Genomic DNA, 12946 nt, shown 5'->3' on the forward strand with positions numbered 1-12946 from the left:
AACCCCAATTTGAGTTGAAATCCTAATTCCACAGAAGGAATGGGAAAAGTCATATTACTGTTTAAGTTTGTATCGTAACCCCATAAAAGAAATTGGAAAAGTCATTATTACTGTCTTGACTCTTTGTCACCATATCCATAAAATGGAAGAATCATCCCTACATCAGAAAGTTTACTCATTTATTTGATCAATCATTCATTCAATGAATATGGAGTGTCTACTCTGAGATTCTGTTCAAGGGTTATTCTGAGAAGCGGATGGTGATAAGAAGAGCTCTGTAAAATGTAAAGCTCTAGGCAACTGCTTTTATCTCCAGTGGTTATTTATTTTCACAGCCCACTAGAAAACATAAAATTACCTAAAGCCACAGCAAGGAGATACAAGGGAAAACTTCTTGGTACTGAGCTGGTATAAGCAGGTTTTTCAAAGAGAGAGAGGCAGAGAGAGAGAAACAGAGTGTGTGTATAGGCTGGGGTCCCTGGCCCTCAGCCCTTAAATACCGTAGGGACCCCATCATTGGAACAAGCAAAAGAAGCCCAGTTAATTTCCAAAACTTCTCCTAGAGAGACGTACCCCCTCCATTGAGAACCACTTTTCTCAGCGTGAGAGTTGCTGATGTAATGACTAGAAAAAAAACAAAAAAACAACCAACCAACCCGGTCCTTCCCCTTTCTCGGAAGAGAGAGAGAGAGAAAGAGAGAGAGAGAGAGAGAGAGAGAGAGAGAGAGAGAGAGAGAGAGAGAGAGAGAGAGAGAGAGAGAGAGAGAGAGAGAGAGAGACACACACACTAGGGACGGGAAAGTCCCCTTTTCTTTTCTAACCTGGAACAGCTCTTTCTGCCCAGAGACTTGTGACGAGCTACCACGGGCTCGGATTTTGATTGGTCAGTTGAGAAACTAAAATAGCGGGTTGAAAGGAGAGAAAACCCCAGTGATTGCTGCCATCGGGTGGGTGGGAATAAGCGCCGCGACTGCTGCTCCGTGACCTTGGTTCTGTTCTTCACTGGGCGCTGCCGCCAGCCTGGGCGCGTTCACCGTGAGTACCCGCTCCCGCGCCGCCCCCTTCCTCGACTTCTCCTTTTCTTCCCTGGCCTCTGGTTCCTTGGTGCTCTTTCCCTGCCCAGTGTAGTTAGGCGCCAGGTTCGGCTGGTTCAGGCTCGATCCGGAGCGGACCGACAAGCAGCGGAGGGGCCGGAAAGTGGCAGGCCGCTGGAGCGCAGGCTTCCTGCTCTATTCTCACTGGATAGCTCACAGGGCGCAACCGGACAAAACACTAGGTCATTGATGAGCTGCTGGCTGCCTGGGTGGAGTCGAGGGTGGTGGGCACTGTTTTGCAGGGCTGCCCGGTGTCACCCCGAAGGTTGTCTTTCCCTGAATGCAGACCGGAGGAGGGGCAGGCTGGTCACGAAGGTAAGTGATCCGATGAGAGACAGGTGTTTGTGGGGTCTAAGATAAGAACTGACTCAGTAAGTAGGTCGGCGCCATCGGGAGGAGCATTGAGCACTGCACCCTCCTCTGGGCTCCCTCCATTTTCTTCTGGGGCTCCCCGGTTCGAGGGCTTGTGTCTAAATTTAGATATCTCACACGGTTTTGTGAAATATTTCTATGGCATCTTAAGGTATTTGTTTTTGCTAAAGCTTTATTAAGGTATTTGTATTCGTCAAAGCCTCCTCTGGGCTCTCCCCATTTCCTTCTGGGGCTCCCAGGTTCCAGGGCTTGTCTAAATTTAGATATCTCACACTGTTTTGTGTAATATTTCTATGGCATCTTAAGGTATTTGTTTTCGTTAAAGCTTTATTGAGGTATAAATCACAAACCATAAAATCTTCCTATTTATAATGTACTTCAGTGGGTTACAGTATATTCATGGAGTTGTGCAACCATTTTCTCAATATTAGAACATTTTCATCACCCCCCGAAAAAACACTGTACCGATTAGACATCACTCCCCATTTCTCCCCAACCACCCCCAGCCCTAAGGAACCACTAATCTTTCTGTCCCTATGGATTTGCCTATTCTTGATTTATCATATAAGTGGGATCATACAGTATGTGGTCTTCTGTGACTGGCTTCTGTCATTTGATATGATGTTTTCAAAGATCATCCATTATAGCAAGTACTGGCACTTCATTTCTTTTTTATTGCTGAATAATATTCCATTGTAGGACTATACCACATTTTATTTATTCATTCATCAGTTAATGAGCATTTGGGTTGTTTCCACTTTTTGGCTATTAAAAATAATACTATTACTGGGCTTCCCTGGTGGTGCAGTGGTTAAGAATCCGCCTGCCAATGCACGGGACATGGGTTCGAGCCCTGGTCCGGGAAGATCCCACATGCCATGGAGCAACTGAGGCTGTGCGCCACAACTACTGAAGCCCGTGAGCCACAACTAGTGAAGCCTGGCGCCTAGAGCCTGTGCTTCGCAACAAGTGAAGCCACTGCAATGAGAAGCCCGCACACCACGACAAAGAGTAGCTCCTGCTCACCTCAACTAGAGAAAGCCCGCATGCAGCAATGAAGACCCAACACAGCCAAAAATAATAAATAAATTAAATAAATTTTTTTAAAATAAAAAATAAAATAAAAATAATACTATTATTGACATTCATGTACAACTTTTCAGTGTGAACAGAAGTTTTCAATTCTCTTGGGTATATACCTAGGAGTGGAATTGCTGGGTCATATAGTAACTATATGTTTACCATATAGTTATGTTTACCTTTTGCGGAACTGCCAGACTGTTTTCCAGAAGTGCCATACCATTTTACCTTCCCAACAGCAGTATATGAGAGTCCCAATTTTTCTACATCCTCGCCAACACTTATTTTTTCTTCCAGTTTTATTGAGATATAATTGACATACAGCACTGTATAAGTTTAAGGTGTTACATCACGAAACAATTATCACAATAAGTTTACTGAACATCCGTCACTTCATATGGATACAAAATTAAATAGAAAAAAATTTTTCCTCGTTATGAGAACTCTTAGGATTTACTCTCTTAACAATTTTTATATATAACATCCTGCTGTTACTTATATTTATCATGTTGTACATTACATCCCTATACTTATTTATCTTATAACTGTAAATTTGTACCTTTTGACTGCCATCATTGAATTCCCCTCCCACAAACCCCTGCCTCTGGTAACCACAAATATGGTCTCTTTTTCTATGAGTTTGTTTTTGAAGTATAGTTAACCTACAACACTATATTAGTTCCTGTCACACAATATAATATTTCTATACATTTCAAAATAGTCACCATTATTATAGTGTCACCATACAAAGATATTACATAGTTATTGACTATATTCTACACACTGTACATTTTATACCCATGGCTTATTTATTTTGCAACTGGACATTTGTACCTCTTAATCTCCCTCATCTATTCCTTTCCTCCCCCACCACTGCCCCTCTGGCAACAACCTGTTTGTTCTCTGTAATTATAACTCTGTTTCTGTTTTTTTATGTTTGTTCATTTGTTCTGATTTTTAGATTCCACGTATAAGTGAAATCAGACAGTATTTGTCTTTCTCTGATTTATTTCACTTAGCACAATACCCTCTAGGTCCATCCATGTTGTCAAAAACGCAAGATTTCATTCTTTTTTATGGCTGAGTAATATTCCATTATATATATATATATATATATATATATATATATATAATCTGTAATATTTTATGGGAAAACCCAAATGAACTTTTTGGCCAACCCAATATATATACACATACATACCAGAACTTCTTTATCCATTCATCTATTGATGGGCATTTAGGTTGCTTCCATATCTTGGCTATTGTAAATAATGCTGTAATGAACACAGGGGTGCATATATCTTTTCTAATTAGTGTTTTTGTTTTCTTTGGATAAATACTCAGGAGTGGAAATGCTGGATCACACGATAGTTCTATTTTTAATTTTTTGAGTAATCTCCATACTGCTTTCCATAGTGGCTGTACCAGTTTACATTCCCACCAACAGTTCACAAGTGTTCCCTTTTCTCCACATCCTTGCCAACACTTGTTATTTGCTGTCTTTTTTTTTTTTTTTTGAGGTACATGGGCCTCTCACTGCTGTGGCCTCTCCCATTGCAGAGCACAGGCTCCGGATGCGCAGGCTCAGTGGCCATGGCTCACGGGCCCAGCTGCTCCACAGAATGTGGGATCTTCCCGGACCAGGGCACAAACCCGTGTCCCCTGCATCGGCAGGGAGACTCTCAACCACTGCACCACCAGGGAAGCCCTATTTGCTGTCTTTTTGATAATATCCATTCTGATGGGTGTGAGGTGATATCTCATTGTGGTTTTGATTTGCATTTCACTGATGATTAGTGATGTTGAGCATCTTTTCATATGTCTGTAACCATCTGTATGTCTTCCTTGGAAAAATGCCTGTTTAGACCCTCGGCCCATTTTTTAATCAGGTTGTTTGTTTTTTTGATGTTGAGTTATATGAGTTCTTTGTATATTGTGGATATTAACCCCTTATTGGATATATCATTTACAAATACCTTCTCCTATTCCGTAGGTGGCCTTTTCATTTTGTTAATAGTTTCCTTTGCTGTGCAAAAACTTAGATGCAGTCCCATTTGGTTATTTTTGCTTTCATTTCCCTTGCCTGAAGAGACATATCCAAAGACATATTACTAAGACTGATGTCAGAGAGCTTACTGCCTTTGTTTTCTTCTAGAAGTTTTATTGTTTCAGGTCTTACAGTTAAATCTTTAATTCATTTTGAATTTATTTTTGTGTATAGTGTGAGAAAGTAATCCAGTTGTTTTTTTGCATGTAGCTATCCAGTTTTCACAACATCATTTACTGAAGAGGCTATCTTTTCTCCATTGTATATTCTTGCCTTGTTTGTCCTAGGTTAATTGCCCATATAAGTGTGTGTTCATTTCTGGCCACTCTGTTCTGTTCCATTGATCTATGTGTCTGTTTTTGTGCCAGTACCATACTGTTTTGATGACTGTAGCTTTGTAGTATAGTTTGAAACCAGGGCATGTGATACCTTCAGCTTTGTTCTTCTTTCTCAAGATTATTTTGCCTATTCAGGGTCTATTATGTTTCCATACAAATTTTAGAATTACCAGATTCATTGGTGAGTTCTAGTAGTTTTTTGGTGGTGTCTTTCGGAATTTCTACATATAGTATAAAGTCATCTGCAAACAATGACAGTTTTACTTCTTCCTTTCCAACTTGGATTCCTTTTATTTCTTTTTCTTGTCTGATTGCAATGGTTAGGACTTCCAATACTATGTTGAATAAAAGTGGTGAGAGTAGGCATCCTTGTCTTGTTCCTGATCTCAGAGGAAATGCTTTCAGCTTTTCACCACTGAGTATAATGTTAGTTGTGGGCTTGTCATATGTGGCCTTTATTATGTTGAGGTATGTTCCTTCTATACCCACTTCACTGACAGTTTTTTGTTTTTTAAACATCTTTATTGGAGTATAATTGCTTTACAATGGTGTGTTAGTTTCTGCTTTATAACAAAGTAAATCAGCTATACATATACACATATACTCATATCTCCTCCCTCTTGTATCTCCCTCCCACCCTCCCTATCCCACCCCTCTAGGTGGTCACAAAGCACCGAGCTGATCTCCCTATGCTATGTGGCTGCTTCACACTGGCTATCTATTTTACATTTGGTAGTACATATTAGTCCATGCCACTCTCTCACTGAAAGATTTTGATCATAAGTAAATGTTGAATTTTGTCAAAACCTTATTTTTTTGCATCTATTGAGATGATCATATGATTTTTATTATTCAATTTGTTAATGTGATGTATCACATTGATTGATTTGTGGATATCAAACCATCCTTGCATCTCTGGGATAAATCTCACTTGATAATGATGTATGATCCTTTTAAGGTTTGTTGAATTTGATTTGCTAATATTTTGTTGAGGATTTTTGCATCTATGTTCATCAGGGATGTTGGCCTATAATTTTCTTTTTTCTGATATTTGTTTGGTTTTGGCATCAGAGTGACGCTGGTCTTGTAAAATGAGTTCAGAAGCATTCCTTCCTCTGCATTTTTCTTGGAATAGTTTGAGTAGGATAGGAGGATAGGTGTTAACTCTTCTCTTAATGGTAGAATTCACCTGTGAAACCATCTGGTCATGGGCTTGTTTTTGGTTGGGAGTTTTTTGGTTACTGATTCAATTTCATTACTGGTAAAGTGGTCTGTTTCTTCCTGGTTCAGTCTTGGGAGATTGTACATTTCTAGGATTTTTTCCATTTCTTCTAGGTTGTCCACTTTATTGGCATATAATTGTTCCCAGTAATCTCTTATGATACTTGGTATTTCTGTGGTGTCAGTTGTAACTTCTCCTTTTTCATTTCTGTTCTCATTTATTTGGGGCCTCTCTCTTTTTTTCTTGATGAGTCTGGCTAGAGTTTGATCAATTTTGTTTATCTTTTCAAAGAACCAGCTCTTAGTTTTATTGATTTTTTTCTATTTTTTAAGTCCCTATTTCATTTATTTCCACTCTGATCTTTATGATTTCTTTCCTTTCACTAATTTTGAGTTTTGTTCTTCTTTTTCTAGTTTCTATAGGTGTAAGGTTAGGTTGTTTATTTGAGATTTTTCTTGTTTCCTGAGTTAGGCTTGTATCACTATAAACTTCCCTCTTAGAACTGCTTCTACTGCGTCCCACAGATTTTTGGATCATGTTTTTGTTTTCATTTGTCTCCAGGTATATTTTTAATTTCTTCTTTGATTCCTTCAGTGATCCAGTGGTTGTTTAGTAGCATACTGTTTAGCCTCCATGTGTTTGTGTGGTCTTTTTTTTTCCTTGTAGTTGATTTCTAGTCTCATAGCGTTGTGACTGGAAAAGATGCTTGATATGAATTTCAGTTTTCTTAAATTTACTGAGACTTGTTTTGTGGCCTTGTTTTGTGACCTATTCTGGAGAATGAAGAGTTATCAAAAACTTTTGAGTACACATTTTTCTCTATCTATATACTTTATACTGCTGTCAATCTTATTTTAAGTACTACTAATGCTTAATCTTTGTCTCATTTTTTTCAGTTAAAAATTCAGATTGAGCTTTCTCATAAGTGGCTCCCAGAAGATTCACCCCACCCCACTGTGGGAACACAGCAGTTGTGGATATGGAGACAGGAATGGAACCAGAATCAGAGTTCAAATATACCAGAAAATGTGGACCATAAATTCTTATGTAAGTCAGAGACTGACTGGCCAAGAGCTGTGGGACATTGAGGACTTTAGCATTCACTGTAAACTTTGGCACAGGTCACTTATTTCTCTGAATACTGGATCCAAAAAGCACAATGAACACAAGAATGTGCTATGGTACTAGGGTGAATTCCAGACAAGCACGAGAATTCGGTACATCTGGGGAAGGAGGCACAACTCCTGAGGTGATCTTGGAAGTGGAACTGATAGAACTTGGGGAAAGTGATGAAATAATTGACCTCACTTGTGACTCTCTAGAACCTGCAGTGATTGACCTAACTCACCATGACTCTGTTGTGATTACTGAAGAAAGGAGGAGGCCAAGGGGAAATACAAGGTCACTCCAAGGCCAAACTGGCAGCTGTGTGGTGAGCAGTGATAAGGAGGGGTTGATGAGGGACAGAGATGTATCTGTGACCAACAGTGCCTACCATAATGCCCTGGAAGAAGAAACTTTAAGTTGCACACTACCTGGTTATATCTGGTGTCGAATTTGTAGGGATGGGTACTTAGAGATTGAACTGAGTAAACGACATATCTACTCTACACAATGTGGCCACATCTTCTGTAGTCAGTGCCTCTGCACTTCCCTTAAATATACTAGAAATTGCCCAGTTTGTTTGAAAAAAATCAGCTGCCATCTGTACCACCGCATCTATATATGATGTGTGCTGTGTTGCTCAGGACAGACAGACAAGCTAGCTAGATTCTTCCATGTCCTTGTGCAGAAACGGTGGGTTGTTGGCATTCAGTGCACGGAGTTAAAAACGCCTGATTTAAAAAATTGTTCTCTGGAGTATATAAATTTTTTTTTCATTTCCCACACACAATGAGACTACCTTTTGATTTGTTTTGTTTCATGCTACAGGACTGGACTTGGTTGTCATAGTGTGCCAGAGACTGGTGGTTGTCCTCAAAGCAAATTTTCCTTTCTTTCTCATAACAATCAATTTTTAATTGGCCACATGTGAGCATTTTGGGTCATGTAAATAAGGGCAACATCCTAGAGATGATGGAACAAGATGGAAGGAACCTGAGAGACCGACAAGTTTGCAAACCAGAGCCACCTACAAGTTTGGGCTTTTACTTGAGAGATGAATAAACTTCATTCTTGTTTATGCAACTATTATACTGAGTCTTGCTTAGAGTAATGGGAACTTTATTTTAATTAATGGAGCAGGCAGGGTGATATCTTCCTGGTTTTTCTGAATATCCTGACTCCACTGGAATAAAAGGAAGTCAGTCCTTTCTGACCATCTCTCCAACCAGCAAGGTGGAGGTAGGTATACAATCAGGCACCATGTCCTGCTGGGACTCCTGGTGGCCTTTGAAACCAGCCTGAGGAGTCACCTAGACACACTGGAATCTAGAGCTGTGGTTCTGTGCTCTCTGACCTGCCACACCAGAGAGAGGCTCCCTTCATCCTAGGCTTACAGGTGTGCCTGCCTTCCACCATACTGGTCAGCTAATCAACAAGTTGGTCTGCTTCTCTTTGAACAAATACATCACTGCATCACCATCCTAGCTGCTCCTGCAGCCTGACTGGGTCACAGGCTTGAGAAGACCTCATCACTGCTTCCCACAGACCCCCAACACACACACACACACACACTTTTTTCTTTTGAAGAAAATCACAAAGGACTCACAATTCCATCTGTACTTTAGAATTAGAGACGACATGATTTCTACTGTGCTCTCTCCTTTTCCCTCATAATGAAATGTGCAGTAAAGCTTGTTCCTTACTTTCAATGGTTGTAGCAGTGTTGCTTTCCTCCATGGAGGCTCAGTTGTGCCAATGGAGCAATGCCCATCCCAGCATAATGTCTGTTCTACACACTGCATTCTCTGCAATAGCTCATACTCCAAACTTCAGTTGCTTGTCTTAGCACAGGATATGCAAGATAAATGGGTATACTTCCTTCCGTGGGTTTCCTTGTATTTTCTAAACTGAAATGAGGGGATTTCCCTGGTAGCGCAGTGGTTAAGAATCCGCCTGCCAATGCAGGGGACATGGGTTCGAGCCCTGGTCTGGGAAGATCCCACATGCTGTGGAGCAACTAAGCCCGTGTGCCACAACTACTGAGCCTGTGCTCTAGAGCCTACGTGCCACAACTACTGAAGCCCATGTGCCTAGAGCCCATGCTCCACAACAAGAGAAGCCACCGCAATGAGAAGCCCGTGCACCGCAATGAAGAGTAGCCCCCACTCGCCGTAACTAGAGAAAGCCCACATGCAGCAACTAAGGCTCAATGCAGCCAAAAATAAATAAATAAATTTATTAAAATAAAATAAAATAAAATAAAACGAGGAAGAAAAACAACATGAAAATTTTTTTAAAAGAAAAAAGTTCTAAATATTAGATGTAGAACTTCCTGCATTTCAATAGGACATCTTGTGTGTTCCACTTTGGAGACTGTTAATTGCTCTGTCACATAGCATAGTGTATCACAAACTTGGCTAATGATCGAAACACCTGAGAGGTGCCTATTAAATATACAGATTCTGCTTTTGCATATATTGCCCATGTGATCAGGAAAAAGAGCATACTCTCTCCAGCTTGCCAGCAGCCCTTGACCCTCCCTATTATGTTCTACCCAGTCCACTACATTTTTACCTTATCTACCAAACTCATGTAGACATTTGAGTTTTTGATCTCTGCTTTAGGGAAAAAATAGAGGGGATTCTGACTTTTCTGAAAAATTGAGATAAATTTTACAGACAGAAAAATTCACTGATCTTAAAATGTATAATTAGATGAGCTGGGGCAATTATGTACATTCACAGGACCAGCACCCCAATCAAAATATAGAACAATTCCAGAGCAGTTCTCCTGAGTTCCCTTACCCTGTTGCTCTCCACCTGGGTGCCCCTTCTCAGTAAAGTCTTTTGCTTTGCCAGCAAAAAAAAAAAAAAAAAAAAAAAAAATATATATATATATATATATATATATACACACATACACACACACACACACACACACACACACACACACACACACACACACATATAAAACAATTCCATCATTCCAGAAAGTTCCCATCTAGTCAATCCCCATCCCCCACAGGCAACCACTTTTTTGATTACTATCATCATAGATATGTTTGGGGACACTGACTTTTATTACTTCATTGTCTAGCCCAGATCATCTGGGAGGAAAGTTTGATAGGGAAATTTGGAATATAAGCATTAGGCAAGGGTCAAGGGTTTATTTTAGTGGGAGTATGACTTATTTTTCTTAAGAATTGAAGCAAGAAGGTATTAATAATGACACCTGCTATTTATTAAACAATAGCTATTTTCCAGGCACAGTACAAGGCACTTCACACATACATCTAGGCAACAGCAGGAACCCAACAGGATGTAAGAACAAAAGTTGAAGGAAGGGAGCTGCCACAGGCACATTAGTGTGAATAGGTTGGCTGACTATTGTACATGGCTGTGGGAAGAAGTAAGAACTAAAGCTAGAAAAGAATATTAAGGCCACATCCTGAGTAGAGCATTGTGTGCTGTGTTATGGAGTTTAGATTTTATTCTACAGTTGCTAAGGAACCATTAAAGGCTCTGAAAAAGAGCCTCCAGAGAAGGATTCTTAAGGATTCAGCATGATATCAGTGAGGGTTGAAGATACTGCTTGAAAACTGGGGAGAAAACATGGAGGTAGGATCAGGAAGGAAAGGTCCTGGTGTTGATTTTCCTCCCAAAATAGAAGTGAATTTTCTGAAATGTATAAGAAAAAGGATGAAAGTACCCTTGGTCTGAGGAATGTGGTAATGCACTGGTACTCTCTTGCCCTTGATGTTAGCAGTTTCATTTTAGCACAGCCAGCAGGGCTGTGCAAGTCTTTTGAGCTATGGCAGCTCTTGGGAGACGGCTGGTGGTCTGAGGTAGCAATGATAGGAATTGAGAGAACAGCTGTGGCGGTTTGGATTTAGCTTTCAGGTACCTTTCTGGAAAAGTGGAAGCTCATTTGACCAGAGTAGAAATGGATTAGAAGAGGTTGGACAATCAAATTTATCCACTTTATGACTGATCTAGCCTTAGAACAAGTTAGCCTCACAGTGAGATAATCTGGCAATTTAAATTAGCTGTTTCCTGATGTTCCCTGAGGTTACGGCAGGGAACTAAAGCCAAACTTCTTGAGCTATGATATGTGAGGATTTCATCAATCACTGATTAAAATCAAGCTGTTCAAGAAAAGGGTTAAGAGAGACAGAGTGGAGAAGTCAGAGGCATCTTTCAGCAACGATTGGTCTTTCTATTGTCTGATCCACACTGAATTCATCCCTGCAGCAAATGATAAGCACACCTGCCAGAAGAAACAAGTTACTCTCTGAGAACCTAAAATTGTTAAGATGGATAAACTTTTAGATCCTTTCCTTAGCTATATCAATTAGATCCCACTGATTTCATATTAAAATCTGCATACTGAGATGACTATCCCAGGGAAGTAGGTTTCAATGATATCATTGGCTCAGTGTCTTGTCTCTAAAACAGTAGTTTCCCTGCAACAAGAGCAGGGAACAGCAGCGGCACTTGCACAAATGCACAGGCACTCCCAATGGTTCTCTCCTACTGGTTTCCTTATTTATCACAGTTTTAGACATTTGTTAGTACGTAGTATTTTGAAAGTAAAACATGTTTTCTTTTTCCATCTCCAATTTCATAGTTCAGTTTCATGGTATTATGCAGATGGATTTCCAACTTTGAGAAAATGTTTTTTGTTTCACTATCCAGGGACTATGTACAGACAGCTCTAACATGATAACCCTCTTGTGTGGGGAACATTAATCAGGGCAGCATTGGACATGGGCCCTTCCCTGCCCCCTTAGCTTTCAGCAGGCAAAAAGATCCTACAGGGCATAGTCCTTTCTCCTGTGGAGTGGCATGGAGAAGGCATGTGGCCCCAGGTATGACTCTGCCAGCATCACTGACCCTCTAAAGGGAGGGCAGAGGGGCGGCCAGCATGGTGTCACAAGATAAAGGTAGCAGTTACCGACAGCACTTGGCTTCCCTGCTGAGATGAGAGCCTTTAGAGAACAAATTTCTCTCTTTCTTTCCTCTGAACGAGGCCAAGTCACAGAAGTAGCAGCTGCTGTATTCTCCAGCCAGAAAAGAGAAGGTGCAGTGCATTGCTGGGCATGGACCACTCATTAATTCTTTCATTCATCTGCTCATTTGCCTAGTATTTATTAAATTCTGATAGTGTGATAGACGTATATAGTTAAAAAGATGAATAAGACAGTCTCCAAGAAGCTCACAGCTAGTGGGGAAGAGATGTGAAAATAGTTATAATAAAAGAAATAATGCAGTGAAATAAAAGCTATGACAGAAATATCTGCCAGGTGCGGCCGAGGCATAAAAGAGTAAATAACTGACTTCTCAGTAGCTTCCTTGGAGTCTAGAAGATGGAAAATTGAACTTTTAATTTATATTCAGCTCCATGGAGTCCTTGAAGATTAATACCTACTTACATTTCTTGTTATATTTCAAGACAAAGTTAATTTGAAGGGGCATTAGTTTTGTAAACTATTTTCTATACGAATGTTAGTGCAATAACAATAATAATAGCTATGACCATTTATTGGGTGCTCACTATGTGCCAGGTACTGTTAAGCACTTTACATACATCATCTCATTTAATCCTCACCACAATCCTATGAGGTAAGTATTATTATCTCTATTTTTATTTTAATTTTTTTATTTTTGGGCCACACCATGTGGCTTGTGGG

At 40.1% G+C, this 12946-nt stretch overlaps 1 pseudogene; it reads left to right on the forward strand.

Moving 5' to 3' along the window:
- The first annotated feature begins 962 nt into the window (after positions 1 to 962).
- On the forward strand, positions 963 to 8340 carry LOC113608113 (E3 ubiquitin-protein ligase RNF4 pseudogene; annotated as a pseudogene).
- The last annotated feature ends 4606 nt before the right edge of the window (positions 8341 to 12946 follow it).

This window comes from Aethalodelphis obliquidens, unplaced genomic scaffold (genome assembly GCF_003676395.1).
Source record: "Aethalodelphis obliquidens isolate GAN/ISIS:26980383/991018 unplaced genomic scaffold, ASM367639v1 scaffold51, whole genome shotgun sequence".
Taxonomy (NCBI): domain Eukaryota; kingdom Metazoa; phylum Chordata; class Mammalia; order Artiodactyla; family Delphinidae; genus Aethalodelphis; species Aethalodelphis obliquidens.